Here is a 16,289-nt window from a genome sequence, read left to right as displayed (position 1 = left end):
AAAAAAGTAGGATGTAAATCAAAATGCATATTACATTGATTAATAAAACCTCTGTATTTTTTATGATCACCTGAGAATCGAGCCGGAGGTAGTGGGAGTGTGGGCTGATGTACTGCAGCTGAAGGTGCTACAGCATTAACTTCTTGAAGCCGCATCTGTAGTTCTGTAATCACTCCATTTTGTAGCGCTATTTGATCTTTGAGTTCATGAACATTTATTTGCAACTCAGTTACCTGTTGGTTTTGCAGTTGAAACTTATTTGTACACTGGGTCTCAAATTCTTGAAATTTTGCATGAAATTCCTGTAGTTGTTTTGAGGTAGCATGCATGTGGAAAAAGAGATCTGAAAGTCGCTGTAAAGCAGTTGGTTCTGTACCGGCGGGGTCCGTCATTTTGGGCACGAATATTCTATCACACTTCTGGTATCACAAATGGAACCCAATAGAAGGGGAATTCTGAAATAAACAGGATTTATTTTGGTATATAAATAAATCTCCAGTGTCCAACAAATAAAGACCAAAGTCACAAGAGGATAAAGGTCTGGTGGAAGTATCAAGTACTTGTATTCCAAATCACAAGGAAGCAAGGTTCTGTGGAAGCATCTGGTTCAGATACAAACACAATATTCGTGCAAAGGCTTCATAACAGGAAGTGCCTTTTCTAGGCCCAAACAGGAAATGGGATCCAAGATGGAATCTTCATGAGACAGTCCCAGCCATGTTGGATAAGGGCTATTGTAAGGGCAAGTTCATAACAGAGATCCAAGATGGAAACTTCATGAGGCAATCACGGCCATCTTGAATGAGGGCAAATCTAAGGGTGAGTACATAACAGTGAGTGATGGGCCAGTGTATTGTGTGTGTATTGCTATTTTATTTATGTTGTGATGATGGGGCTATTTTAATTTAATAGTGGGCCTATGAAGTTAAGTTGGGGTGATTGGACCTTTGTTTGCGGAAAATGAGGTCTATTTATTAAAAGTGATTATGAATTATTTAATGCTTGGGACGGTTGTGGTAATGGTTATATTTATTATATGGAAATGCTATTTAATTTATTGCTGGGGCTGTTTGGAGGGAGGGAAATAGGTTAATTTATTACATGGGAATACTATTCATTTAATGTAAGGGTTAGTTGCATGGAAATAGGTCTATTTGTCAAATGTGAATACTATTATTGGTTGGAGTTTTCTAAATTTCATGTACCCATTTTTTTCTCCAAATAGGGCCTCCAATATTCCAGGATCCAGACAAGCGGCAAATGAGCTAAAGAAATCAGCAGCCACAAGTGGTGACAGTGACAAGAACAAGTAGGAGAGAGCAGGACAGTCTGCCAACTGTCCTGAATCTGGTGGGGCAGTCCTGAATTTGGGTGACTGACTCCTTTAGGACAGTTGAGAGGTATGTCCCGCTTTACCGTGTACTGTTCCTGAAGGAAGAACTGTGTGCACCTAACAGTAGTGCACACAGTATTGCCTGTGAATTTGTCTAAAATGATAACCATGCTACATCACAGAGGGGTACCCTGTCTAAAGAGCCCAGGCCCCCCAGAGCCTTAATCCAACTCTGAACCTGGGCATAAATATATATATGGATTAATCAACACTAAAATAGCCTATTTTTATATAGAGAAAAATATATATTGTACCAAAAACCACCCTTTAAGGATGGGCTGCTACTTATGGGCGAGTGCTGTGTGTTTGCCCCCCGGGCTAAAATCTGCCAGCCCTCCACTGGTGGGTAGTGTGGCGCAATAGTTACAGAACAGCACTTTTCAGCACAATGTATGGGAGCAAGGAAAATCCCTGGAAGCGGGAATCATGAGGTGCCTCTGATAAGTATAAAACAAAAACAATACAGCTTGCACAACAATTCCTATACACAAAACAAGAAGGGCATGTAGTACAGTGATGAGACTTCAGACTCTGCTAGGGTCCACCGAACAAATTCACCTCCCTTGTCTGGATAGCAGCAACCCTCATTAAGCCCGCAAGAGCACAGTCTGAGGCGCCAGGTGGTGCCATGGATAGTAGGTGGTTACATCCCTGGGGATGGTTTTTGGTTAGGTTTATACATCCTGCCCCAATGACTAGTGGGCTTTTCTTTTATAATTTCCAGCAGCTTACATAGAAAACGGACACCTGCAAGCTAGTGTGGCCTTTGTTACCTCTATAGGAAGCTGCATTTATCTATGAGGAGGAATTAGTAGGATGTCCATATGACAACCTTTTTCTAGTTCAGTTTGGTGGCCAATCCTGCGTACAGCTGCATTTTAAAGGTAGTAAACTGGTTGTTCTGGATGGGGTAAACATAGGATGATGTTTCCTACACCAAAGAATATATAAAAAAAAGGGAGGGGGGGGGGGGTACCTTTTATAATGGATTACTTCTACACAAGGGCCAACCACACCAGTTAGGATAGGTGTTTCACTCTCTTCACTCATTTTGGCTATATAAACCTTGTGATCATTGTTAATTTTGTAGTGGAATAGTACATAGTGACACAGGCATATTCATATTCATGTTATTTTATCTATTGACAATTAATTTGTACTTTGCTTTATGCATATTTCATATCTAACACTGACATTATTATATTCACAGTGTTCTCCCCAGCACCTATTTCCGGGGTGCTCCACCCTCCTGTTTTTACTTGCCACCTGTCACTTGGAGCCCAACAGAGTCCTATTATTTTAGAATAACCATTGTTTCTCACACTAGAACAGGCATTATGTGAGCACTACAGCCAGCAGTGTGTGTTAGACCACTAACCACCAGTCTGACCATTCCTGCCAGGTGTGAGCAATAACCTCCAACATTTTCAATATAATGGCAAAGTATTACAACTACCCCCACCTGCAAATTCTTAATCCACCCGGCTGGCAAAATTTCTGGGGAGAACACTGATTCATACGGACAGGTATATATATATCATCCTTTTGATAAAGTATGATAGACGAAACGCGTCAAAGGATCTTCTCTGAGGTGCACTCGTTTTTGGAATCACCAGCTGAGGACGCTATTGTCACTTACTTGAAAAGGGCTGAGGAATCTTATCCCCTGTCGGTATATTGATGTCAAGGAGCCAGGATTACCGGTGTCTGGCGAGATCATAACTGGACTGTGGATGATTCTAGTGCACAGATAAGCTTGAATTGATTTTATATAATGTACGGGCAATGAATTTGCTGTTTATGGATACAATTTTATGAATTAAATGATGTTTCACTTTTGTTAAAACGCACTACTCTATTGTTTGCTATTTTCTATCTGAGTTCTAGTCTGGAATACCCTAATCTGCATAAGAAGGATTTGGAGTTCGCAGAGGGATACTATCTCAGATAAGCGAAATTATATTATTCATCTGGTACGAGGATAATTTGATAATCAATCTGATCACTGCTCTAACTTGGCAATATCACACTATGTTCTGGCGCTTCTTTTTCTCATTTGTTTATATATATATATATATATATATATATATATATATATATATATATGTATGTGTGTGTATATATATATATATATATATATACAAGGGATGTGCACCGGCCACTTTTGGTGTCTCGTGTTTTGTGTTTTAGGTTCGGATTTGCTTGATGTTTTGGGTTCGGATTTGTTTCGCAAAACACCTGTCGAAAGGTTTTGGTTCGGATTTAAGGTTTTGGATTCGGATTTATTTTGAAAAAAGCATAAAAAGTTCCAAAATCAAGTTTTTGGGCTTATTTTCACTCTTACGCTATTATTAACCTCAATAACATTCAATAACAATCATTTCCACTAATTTACAGTCTATTCTGAACACCCTTACACCTCACAATATTGTTTTTAGTCCAAAACGTTTCACCGAGGTAGCTTTCTGGACTGCATAGTGGAGTGGTCCCGGTACCCAATTTGGTATCGGGGCCACAATATATCACCCTCAACTGGTCTGAATTCCACCAAAAAAGTATCTGGACTGCGTAGTGGAGTGGTCCCTACAATATAATAAATAAAACCTCAACTGGTCTGAATTCCACCAAAAAAGTATCTGGACTGCGTAGTGGAGTGGTCCCCACAATATAATAAAAAAAAAAAACAATTGTTCTGAATTCCACCAAACAAGTATCTGGACTGCGTAGTGGAGTGGTCTCCACAATATAATAAAAAATCTATCAACTGGTCTGAATTCCACCCAAAATGTATCTGGACTGCGTAGTGGAGTGGTCCCCACAATATAATAAAAAAACCCTCAACTGGTCTGAATTCCACCAAAAAAGTATCTGGACTGCGTAGTGGAGTGGTCCCCACAATATAATAAAAAAAAAACAATTGTTCTGAATTCCACCAAACAAGTATCTGGACTGTGTAGTGGAGTGGTCCCCACAATATAATAAAAAATCCCTCAACTGGTCTGAATTCCAGTGCACAGATGGCGGACACCGGATGGACGTCTAAAACCAACATAGCAGTTAAGGGAGCAGTTCCTCTTTTTTGTGACTGCACAAACAATTAACGTAGTAATAGAAATGACAGTTTTGTTTTTTTTTTAAATATAGAAAGAAAGTAGGTAGTACTAGAAATGGCAGTTATTCAAATCCCCAGGAGACTCTAAGTGGGGTGAGCCACAGAGAGATTATTTCCCTCAGTTTCTCTAACAGGTTGTCAGTGTTGTGCCTCTTCTTAAAACCTGTGATACATAACTACACACACTCGGCAAAGCTTTTACAAATTATCTGCGGCACAGGAGAGTACCACTGGACTGTACTTTAATAGCAGTACCTATTATTCTTGGGTACAGCAACAGTGAATGATCGTAGTTAGACTTTTAAATAGCAGTACAAGCTAGAATTTTTAAAATTTTGTAATATTTTTTTCCAATTATTTTTGGAAAAAATGTTATTTTTTTTTCTTTTATTTTTTAATTAATTTTTTTTATAAATTTAAATTTGTTTTTTTAGAACTTTTGGATAACTAGGAAATAACAATGCCCTTAGCAGAACAGACCACAGGACACAGGAAATACAGAAAGAAAGAAGGTAGCAATAGAAATGGCAGTTCCTCTTTTTTGGAACTGCACAAACAGTGATGAAAATGAAGGTGGAGCTGGTGGCATGTCACGGTCCTCTTCAGAGGACAATCTCCTGACCAGCAGGTCTTTGCACCGCTGTAGACTTGTGTCCGCCGAAAACAGAGACACAACATATGCTTTAAACCGAGGATCAAGAACGGTGGCCAGAATGTATTCCTCTGACTTTAAAAGACTGACCACCCTCGGATCCTGGCAAAGCGTACGAAGGGCTTCATCCACAAGAGCTACATGCTTGGTGGAATCGCAATGGTGTACCAGCTCCTCCCTCACTTTCTCCAGCTGCTTCTGCAAAAGCCTGATCAGGGGAATCACCTGGCTCAAGCTGGCAGTGTCGGAACTGACTTCTCGTGTGGCAAGTTCAAATGGCTGCAGAACCTTGCATAACACGGAAATCATTCTCCAGTGCGCTTGACTCAGGCGCATCCCCAGTACTTTCCTATGTCGTAGGTGGCTGTGTAGGCTTGAATGGCCTTTTGATGCTCCTCCATCCTCTGCAGCATATAGAGGGTGGAGTTCTAGCACATCACTACCTCTAGTTAATTTAGATTGCAAGGCTTGTAAATACTTTGAAGATAAAAAAAACAGGCTGCACAGACTGTGGAGCTAGAAAGTGAAATTAAATGGACCACGTTACTTTGGTGGCTATCTATGCCCCCCCCCCCCCCCCCCCCCGCCCTACACTTGTAGTTGAATATAAAAAAAGCAGCCTGCATAGACTGTAGAACTAGAAATTCAAATATACAAGGAAATGGACAAAGGCAGTTTGGTATCTGTCTGCATCAGATCCCCTCTCCACTAGGAGTAAAATAGAAAACTATTCAGCCGTTATATAATCTAGAATATAAATAGAAATTGAGAAAGGCAATTTGGTATCTGTCTGCATCATAATCATCAACATCCTCCTCACCGCCAGCTACATCAATATCCTCCTCCCGGTGTACAACATTCACACCTTCATTAGCCAAATCTCTAACTGGACTGTGGGTGATCCTTCCAGCATATGCAGAGGGTGTGCTGCAAATGGTGGAAGGAGCCACCTCTTCCCGTACAGTGATGGGAAGGTCAGGCTTCGCAACCACCAACACCATTGGACTCGCCTTGGGGATTTGTGATAATTTCTCTTTAGAAGGCAGAGTTGTTTGCTGTGTTGTTGCTGACAGCATAACTCTCTTAAATTTTTTGTAGGGGGATGGGGAGGAGGGCTTAGTTCCTTGGGTGAAGCTGAACCACTAGTCATGAACACGGGCCAGGGCCTAATCCGTTCCTTGCCACTGCGTGTCGTAAATGGCATATTGGCAACTTTACGTTTCTCCTCAGATGATTTTAAGTTTCTCTTTTTGCTACTTATACTGAACTTGGGCTTTTTGGATTTTACATGCCCTGTACTAGGAGATTGGGCATCGGGCTTGCCAGACGTCGTTGATGGCATTTCATCGTCTATGTCATGACTAGTGGCATCAGCTTCAGCATTAGGAGGAAGTGGGTCTTGATCTTTCCCTACTTTATCCTCCAAATTTTTGTTCTACATTATATGTAGCACAAGAGAGTGTACCCCGAAGCCACACACACTCGGCAAAGCCTTTAAAAATTATATGCGGCACAGGAGAGTACCACTGGACTGGAGTTATACAGCAGTACCACTGGACTTATACTGCAGAATCAGTGAAATTTGTAATATGGCAGTAACAACAATGGACTTATACTGCAGAATGAGTGAACTTTGCAATATTGCAGTACCACTGGACGTATACTGCAGAATGAGTGAACTTTGTAATATTGCAGTACCACTGGACTTATACTGCAGAATGAGTGAACTTTGTAATATTGCAGTACCACTGGACTTATACTGCATAATGAGTGAACTTTGTAATATTGCAGTACCAATGGACTTATACTGCAGAATGAGTGAACTTTGTAATACTGCAGTACCACTGGACTTATACTGCAGAATGAGTGAACTTTGTAATATTGCAGTACCAATGGACTTATACTGCAGAATGAGTGAACTTTGTAATATTGCAGTACCAATGGACTTATACTGCAGAATGAGTGAACTTTGTAATATAGCAGTACCAATGGACTTATACTGCAAAATCAGTGAACTTTGTAATATAGCAGTACCACTAGACTTATACTGCTGAATCAGTGAACTTTGTAATATAGCAGTACCAATGGACTTATACTGCAGGATTGTTTTGGGATATTTTTTTTTTTATAATTACTTTTTTTGTAATTTTTTTTATAACTTTTTTTGAAATTTTTTATAATTTGGGAATAATGGGGAAATAACAATGCCCTTAGAAGGACAGAGCACAGGACACAGCACCACTGGACTGAACAGGACACAGCACAGGACCCAGCAGCACCACTGAACTCAGAAGGACAGAGCACAGGACACAGCATCACTGGACTGAACAGGACACAGCACAGGACCCAGCAGCACCACTGAACTCAGAAGGACAGAGCACAGGACACAGCACCACTGGACTGAGCAAAACACAGAGCACAGCACAGAACTGAACAGCACGAGATATAGCAGGACAGAGGACCACCTAACACACCCTCCCTCTACACTGATCAAAGCCCGAGTGAAGATGGCGGCGACTAGCGGGGAATTTATAGGATCCGAGTATCGCGAGATCCGACAGCGGGATTATGACTCAGAGCCTCGGTTTCAGTTTTGCAATTGGCGGGAATACCCGGATCTGTCTCGGATCCGGCTCGGGTCGGCAACGTTCGGGTGGGCTCGGATTTCAGAAATCCGAGTGCGCTCATCTCTAATATATACACACTTAACATAATATGATTAAGGGTATGCAGGTTATAGGACAAAAGTTGATACCGGAGTCAGGTATGCTCATAGTATGCAGTGCACAATACGAGGGCTGGCTGGTTTATCATACCTATCCGCTACTTGGTAGCTCGCACTTGATGCGGCATTCCTGGGCTACTAGAACAAGATTATTTTGGGGGCTATTATAAGTAGACAAAACAAAGAGACAGTTGTCAGCGCTTATCCTTTTCACTGCATATCCGTGTGTGTCTAGCAAAATGAAAACGTGAGGTATTAGTTCATAATTTGATCAAAAGATTTAAGCCTGCATCCCAAAGTCAAGGGAACCTTATTATATGCAGGTCCTACACTGACCTATATGCTTTAAACACCATTAAAATGCAGTTAAAATCAGATGCACTCACCTCCCAGGTATAGGGATTTACATCTAGCAAGGGCTGGCTTGTGAGCCACACCCAAATGTGCCTTAAATAGGCTTGATGGACAGCTGCTATGACAGAAAGGTAATATTTTGAAACAAAACCAGAGAAAAATAAGCCCCCGCTCGGTATATCCCACATTATATATGGTACCAGCTGCTTGCCAATAAGCCCGCGCTCGGTATATCTCATATTGTATGTGGTACCAGCTGCATGGCAATATAAATGCCCATATATGTATACAAAACAAAAAGACAGTTGTCAGCGCTTATCCGTTTCACTGCGCGGGCTTATTGCCAAGCAGCTGGTACCATATATAATGTGAGATATACCAAGCGCAGGCTTGTTTTTCTCTGCTATTATAAGTAGATTCAGATGTGACATTACCTTTATGAACCGATGAGAGTAATATTTGGCTTCCTTATAGGGTGCTACTATTCAGTTCCCCGTTGGCCCAGGTTAATTTCAACGATTGGTCCAGTCTAAATTCAATTCACCCGACCTAGGGTTTCAAGTTTACAATGATTTTGTGGTCCGGAGCATGCCTGGCAAGTTTTTATTCAGTATTTAGAGGAGGTCTTACCTAGTCTATTGGTACCCATGACATTCTAAATGGGCAGAGCCATAAAATCATGGTCACGCCTAGTATAGTTTTCAATGCACTACACTTTACACATGTAGATCAATTATTACACACACTTTTCAACAAATTTAAATAACATCTCTTAGGCTCTTTCGTCTTCGTGCCATTATGGAATGCTGTTACCTACACTACTTTTTAAGCATAGAACACATGATAACACACTTTTACACAGTAAGATAACACGAAGATTATGTCTGAGTTCAAGCTTATGGCACATTACATGTTGCACTCTTCTTTTATAAGGTACATCTTAACCAAATTAAGCGAGCGGAGTGACTGTTCAGAGGTCCACCTTTGTTCCATTGCCCTTTATGCATTTTAAGAAATTCGCTGGAACGAATATATATATTCAAGGAGTTACTTGCTGGAGTAGAATGACTGGGGTTTAACTCATGTTACATTTACATGATGGCATACAAACTCTTTAGTATTTGTGCACCAAATAGTTCCACTTGTCTGATATTCTACTTGGGTGCAGCTATGCTGTCCCCCGTTTAGCACCCCCCTTTACCCAGTGAACATTCATATGGTTAGAATAAACTGTTAGGATTCTATTGCTTTCTTTAGCGCATTAAGGGTGAGTGAGCTGGTGGCACAATCATGGTACGAGCTTGGGAATGCATTGTCTGGCAGGCATATGTTTATTGATGCTAATCAATTGTCTTGTCAAATACTTAGATTCAAAACAGTTGTCGTCTCAAGGTCAATGGATTTTTTAATCTTGCCACAGGAGGATGGTGCTTTTGTCCGGTAACAATGTATAGTAAATTTCAAGGGGTTAGACCCCGAGGGGTTGAACTCTGGTTAGTTCATGCTGACAGGACGCCTCTCTCTAAATTTCAATTCAGAGCTATCTTCATGTGTGCGCTAGTGCACACAGGTTTAGACCCGTCATTCTTTGCTACCCATTCCTTTAGGATTGGGACGGCTACTGCTACTGCCGAGAGTGGCTCTTCCATCAACAACATTAAGGTTTGGGGAAATGGAAATGTAATGCGTACAAATCATATATACGACCAGATAGATGGGTCCAGTACACAGATTGTCACCTACCTTTCCCTTGGTAACCCACGGCTTGTTAGCTCGTCGTTTTCACACAAGGACTTGAAGGGATTTTCTCCCATTTTCTCCTCAGATTACGGCCTAATTAGTGGTGACCCTCCAGGGTTTTATGGGTTTTCACATTCATATGGGTTACCATTCCCCACCCCCTCCCCTTTCTCAATGCTATGTTCTATGGCAGTGGATTCCAAACTTTTTCAGTTCAAGGCACCCTCAGGGTCTCCAAAATGTTTTCAAGGCACCCCTAAGCCAAAACAATTACCAAGTAGTCCCCCGCCTTTCTTACCACTGGCCCTGGTTGAGGCCTCCTTGTGAGATCTCCAAGGCACCCCAGGGAGCCTAGGCGCACAGTTTGGGAACCACTGTTCTATTGGCATCAGCCAACATTTTTATGGATGACCATCTGGAGCTGATTTTATGGATCACCTGTTGGATACTGCCAGCCTGGCATTCATGGAGCCTTATTCTGTGTGTTAAAAGTTTCTCAGCTCAGAAGATCATAATATGGATAGTAGTCATCCAGGCACAGTTTTGCTGGTAATAGAAAAGCCATGGCAAGGCCAGTGGTTATTCCATGGATTGGTAAAAGAGGTTTAAAATGGGCTCCCCCGATCCCCCTCCTGTTAGAAGAAATTGCTAAATACGGCATGCCAGATGTAATGGTAATACACTTGAGAGTTAATGATTTGGGCAATGGTAAATCTTTGGACTTAATTATTACCATTAGAGAAGATCTACAGACCATTTAGGCCCAATGGTTGTCCGTACTGATTTGTTGGTCCATTGTTATTCCCTGGATAAACTGGCGCCCTAATATATTAGTTTGTATAATGAAATCCCTTGTCACCAAATTTAATCGCTCAACAGGAGCAATAATTACTGAGCTGGGAGTGTTCGTGATAGAATACCCATTAATTACGACTGATAAGGTACATCTATATCGGAAAGATGGTGTTCACTTCACTAATAAAAGTAATTGGATTTTTGTGGAGAAGCTTTATTGGAGAATTGGTGGGTCAGTTTGGTCACTGGGTGGCGGGATGTTCCTCCGTTAAAGGACTTCAGCTTGGCAGGAGAGATTTTGCAATCAGTGGCTAATTCACACGGTGCTACCGCTGCTTGGCCGCACATCACTACTCCTTTCGAAGCACCATGGCTCTTAGTACCTCTGTGCGAGGACCCCTCGACCTGCCCTGTGCATGTACGTCCTTGTGAAACCAGACGGGAGTAGTCACGTTGATGCCAAATTTAGCACTGGCCGATCGTAAAGGACTAGGTCCTGGGACCAGTGGTTATGGCCTGTGGGCCATACACTATTCGGTTTTGCTATTAGTCGTTAGCTGATTGGATCGCTCTCGCCACCACCCTTTATAATTTGAAATCAATGAACTGTGACCTGTTTATTTTGCCAAGATCAAATTGTCAGTGTGTATTTCATAGATAAGATTTTAGAGTGTTAAGTTAACCATTATAAAGGTATAGTGCAATGAAGAGGGAAATCAACAGTTTGCAGTTTATAATAATAATAATAATAAAAATAATAATGTGTTTAGTTTTTAAAATAGAATTCTTATAAAGCATGACATTTGAGATGACATACTCTTTTAGCTACAGTTGTTTCAGAACAAGTCTCTGGATTGTGTGGCTGGTTTGGTTGTGAAATGGCAGCTAAAATGTTGACAGTCACAATTTCTACACCGTAAGGTTGACAATCATAATGTTGACACGGTTAAAATGTTGACTATATTTAAAGGACAATACATGTTAAAAAAAACCCAAAGAAATGTAAAACATAAACTGTCTCCCCACCAAACAGTGAGCCAATCCTAGTACTGCCAACCTAGGCTGGTACTAGCAAAATCAGGAGGACAAAAAACATGAGGTCCCCCGATTTTACTATTTTAATAGCCTATGTTGGTGTGACTATAGCAGAGAATCCCGCAGTGTGAGGTCCCCATGCCATAATGGCAAACCAATTTCTTGCTGTGCAGCATGGAGCTGAATTCCCCAGGGAGATTGGGTCCTTGCTTCAAACACTGTATATGTGTGTATGTTTCTATGTACAAGCAACCCAACAAAGGTGGGAAATGGATATCAGATATCACCACCATGCTGGAAGCCTTTTTTTGTTTGTAACTGCATCCACAGAACTTTGAAAAGAACAATTGCTCTGCTAGAAAGCCCATGTCTCACTTTATCCTCTTACCCTTTTGGAATGTCCTCGGCTGGGACAAGTGGGACAGCTCCTTTCCTTATAATTGAACTACAGCTTGGGTTTACTTGAATGTTGGACAATTTGTGAGGGAGCATCATCTGTAGAAATTTAAGCAAAGTCTGTTCCAGGGCTCCCTGCAGCAACTTCTAAACATGTTTGAGAGAATGTGGCCTCTAAGAGGTTGATTAATAGAGACAAAGACATTGCATGGATGACTATTGTGATGAAACGAGTTTGATAACACTTTAACCAGCCTGTCCCTCATTTCTCAAATAATGTGGATTATAACAAATACTTTGTTATAGCCTTTGCTTTTGTTCCCCAGCTCAGAGTACAACTGCAGTGTTTAATTGCATGTGAATAAGGGCACATTAAAGCTCATTGTAAATATGCATATTGGTTAATGTATATTGATGATGTGGCAGTGAGGTTGTTATTCATTGTCCTTAAAGTGAAGCCAGGTGGTTATGGGTAGGGATCAGGTTGCAAGATACTAGTAAGGGGGAAGGCTAATTATTATCCATTGTTCCCACAAGACTAGTCCAGACATGATATCTAGCATGGGAGTTTCTATGTACAGCTCATCTCTACTCCCCTCTTCAACCCCCCTAGTCCAGCACTCACAAATGTTTAACAAGAAGAGGCCCAGGGGTTTGCCCAGGGAGGGGAAATTTGACCCTAGATATAAAGAGCCACTCCAAGGGGGAAGGTGATATCATGCTGTGGATAGGTGCAAGGTCTGGTTGCTGATTTGTCGTTCTCTACCAAAGACTACAAATGCAGCTGAGAGAGATCCATGGGCTTTGGATTCTGTAATTCAGGACAGCCAGGTCACTATAACTCCTTAACTTAGTGGGGTAAGTGACAGATGATGTGGTGAACCTTCCTGGCATTTATTTACTGTGTGTACATAATGGTCTAGTGATTGTTTTTGTTACAATAAATGTACTGTTGTACTTTTCTAACTGCATTTGCCTGAGTGACTAATAAGAACCTTAGAATGTACTGGGTAGGCTTCCCTGGCCTAGGAAGCCAACCGTGGTTTGGCCAGCCAGAGTGAAGTGGATAGAATTGTGCCACAAAATCTGGTAATTTCACAACTACCAAGGAGGTTTGTCTCCCAGGACATTCATGTATTTCCGGAACCTGTGCAGATATGTTCATTATCCATTCTGTATTGTCAGCAGGAAAACATCTCAGCATAACTTTTGGGACAGCCTCAGTTGCATAGGCATAGTTGTCGGATGCCTTTGAACATGAAATTAAGGATAGTGTGCACAGGACTTGCCTTTCATACCATTCAGTGTTTTATGGATTACGTCCTGGGACATACACTCTTGGGGCAATCCAGGAGGCCTGGATTGCCCCAAGCAGCGATCCCTGTATGGCCATTAAACAGAGGTGTCGACGCGCCGGAGTCTATTTAAAACGCCCGCGTCGGAGCCCGGGTGGTCAGTCGGCAGCGGAGAGACTGCTAAAAGGACGTCGAGGGACTGGAGCAGCTGGAGCAGAGCGCTGAGCAGCGGCCGGCAGCAGAGACAGAGAGCCCTTGTCAGGGCTAAGTGCTACTCTGTCGATTGAAGACCTGGCCACACCGAGGGAATGTGAGTTCCGGCGGCTGTTCCTGGAGAATGCCGGCGGACGGAAGAGGACATACGCCGAAGTAGCCAGAGGTATCCCTGGACCAGATAAGCCCCCCTGGGCATCACCTCTTCCGGGCCTGTGCCCACACTCTGTAACTCATCTTTTTCCCTATACCCATCTTTCTCCGGGCACAAGGCCCACGTGGCACATCAAGCGCTAGGCCTGAGTAGCAGAAGGGGCGGCCACTGTAGGCTGGGTATTGGGCTCTAGGCCCACAGCTAAGTAAGGGGCTCAGCCCCAGAAGCAGGGCACAAAGCCCTTAGTGAGTTACGAGCTCTAGGCCCACAGCTAGGTAGGGGCCTCAGCCCCACATCAGGGCACAAGGCCCTTAGTAGGTTTGGGCATTAAGCCCGTCATCAGGTAGGGGTCTCAGCCCCACAGGCAGGGCACAGGGCCCTCAGCCAGATAGGCCCCTAGTTAGGGCAGGCACTACGCTCAACATCCTTACAAGGCACGCCGCAGGCTCCGGACAAAGTAGGAAGGTATAATGTGCATTCTGGTGCTGTATTGTGTGCATTGTGTCCTGTATTGGGTGTGCATTGTGTACTGTATTGTTGTGGGCCTTGTGGTAGTGTATTGTTGTGTGTATACGGGGGTTGTGGGGTTGGGTTGTGTTTCCTCTCCAGGAGTAAGAAGTCAGTGTCCCGTTGTAGAGAGGCTCAGGTGTTTGGTCCGTTCTCTGGCCGCACGCTAGGCCTGGAAGGGGCAAGGTGAACGGGTAAAGCACCACGCCAGAGGAAAAGCCACACGGTAGTCTTCCCGCCCAGTAAGTCCCCGTCATGCCTGTAGGTTCCAGAGGTAGTGGTTAGGTTCCTCGCTGGCATTGCAACACAGCCCTTGTGAGTTCTGGAGGGAGCTACCTGCGGTTCCTTTTGGGTGCCTGTTCTTAGTTCCGGCAGGTTAGCCTGACTGTTCCAGGGCAGGCAGTGTCCCATGGGGTAGAGCATGGTTCACCTGAGTTCCGGCAGTAAACTGACGGTTCCAGGTGGGAACCGCCAGACCCGGCGACGCTTTGCTGGCAAGTGTAGCCCTGTCACTTAAACTGGTGGGTAGCCCTCACCACTTGTGAGTAGAGAGTTTGGGCGAGAACGTTCTCTGTCCCGACTACTCGCAGCCCCTGTGTCCACGCTAGAGTAACACGGGGTGACGACAGGCGGAATCGAGCAAGTGTCTCCGTTCCTGGTCATAGCCCCGGACAGCCCCTTTCCCCTTCCCTCCCCCTTGGGGGTACATCTCTATCTTTTGTCTTGTCTGCAGGAGGATGGGGAGCGAACGCCACGAAGTGCGGTGGTGGGCTTGCTGCAGCCGGGGAGAGTAACACCTTCCATAGCAGTCCCTCAGGATCAGGTGAGTACTTTCAGGGTAGACCAGGGCAACCACCCTGCTGGGTACGCAGGGTAGTGACCCCTACATCAGTACTTGATGTATAGTGTAAGATGTCATATCTTGTATTGTGTGTCTTGTACTGTACTTATATGTATGTCTGATTATGTGTATTGCATTACCAGCTGCGCTGAGACCTCCTACACTTGAATGTAACATATTATGTCTGTTTTTTTTTTACCTTTATACAAGATAAAGACACTTTTTCAATCAAAAAAGAAGGTCTATATAATGAGTAGTTGATGGGGATTTAAGGGGTGTTTAATGTAAGCTTAGGGAAGTAGGCTATTTTGTGGTTAACTAGTTTAATTGCTTATCCATTTTATATTATTTAAAACATCTATAGCATGCCGTAGTGTTAGTTTTTGTGTGAGTCTTACATATATGGTGTCACATGCTCACATCATGCTTACTGCTTCCAACCTAGCCGTCGTTATGACAACCGGGATGCCACTTCCTGTATTGCCGTCCTGACCCTCTCTTAGGCAACGGTGATGCTGCTCTTTCATTTTAATTAGTGTTGCGCTCCATCAAGGGTGTCAGCCGGGCGCATGCGCATTTGCTAGGGATTACTTAACATTAATTAATCGGCCCCTGGGGCTGATTATTCACAGGCTGAGTGCCTGTTTCATCATTGGACAGCTTTTGTATTTAAGGCAGGGCTTAACCTCCCTGCCGGTTATACATTTGTATGCCTCACAGTTTGCTGACCTGCTCTTTTGGATAGCTTGCTGTCTTAGATTTGTTTAACTGTTGTGACCTTGGCTCGTTTTATGGAACCTGCTCGTTTGCCTGTGCCCTTTGAACAATTTTCCTGTTTCCTGGACTTTCCATGTTTACTACCTGCCCTGACCTTTGGATTGTAATCTGACTTCCCTGTTTGCTGTAGACCCACGATCTAGGCCTGTCCCTGGTTTCTGCCTCCAGTATTCCAGTTCCCTACTCTGTGCTGTGCTGAAGTTACACTGATAAGACAGCTGCTAAAAGTGAAGACCTCTACTGTCCGGTTCTAAAAACGTATTGGTTAGCCGCGGCCCTAAAACTATAACCAACCATAAA

At 43.1% G+C, this 16,289-nt stretch overlaps 1 protein-coding gene across 1 annotated transcript in view; it reads right to left on the bottom strand.

Annotated features, from left to right (window-relative positions):
• LOC142148180 (phospholipid-transporting ATPase IK-like) overlaps positions 1-16,289 on the bottom strand; it is a 460,892-nt gene that overhangs the window by 350,809 nt on the left and 93,794 nt on the right. The gene's annotated exons all lie outside the window — the stretch shown is intronic.

This window comes from Mixophyes fleayi, chromosome 1, assembly GCF_038048845.1.
Source record: "Mixophyes fleayi isolate aMixFle1 chromosome 1, aMixFle1.hap1, whole genome shotgun sequence".
NCBI classification, from domain to species: Eukaryota; Metazoa; Chordata; class Amphibia; order Anura; family Limnodynastidae; genus Mixophyes; species Mixophyes fleayi.
The sequence above is the reverse complement of the archived record's forward strand: the minus strand, read 5'-3'. Positions and strand labels throughout refer to the sequence as shown.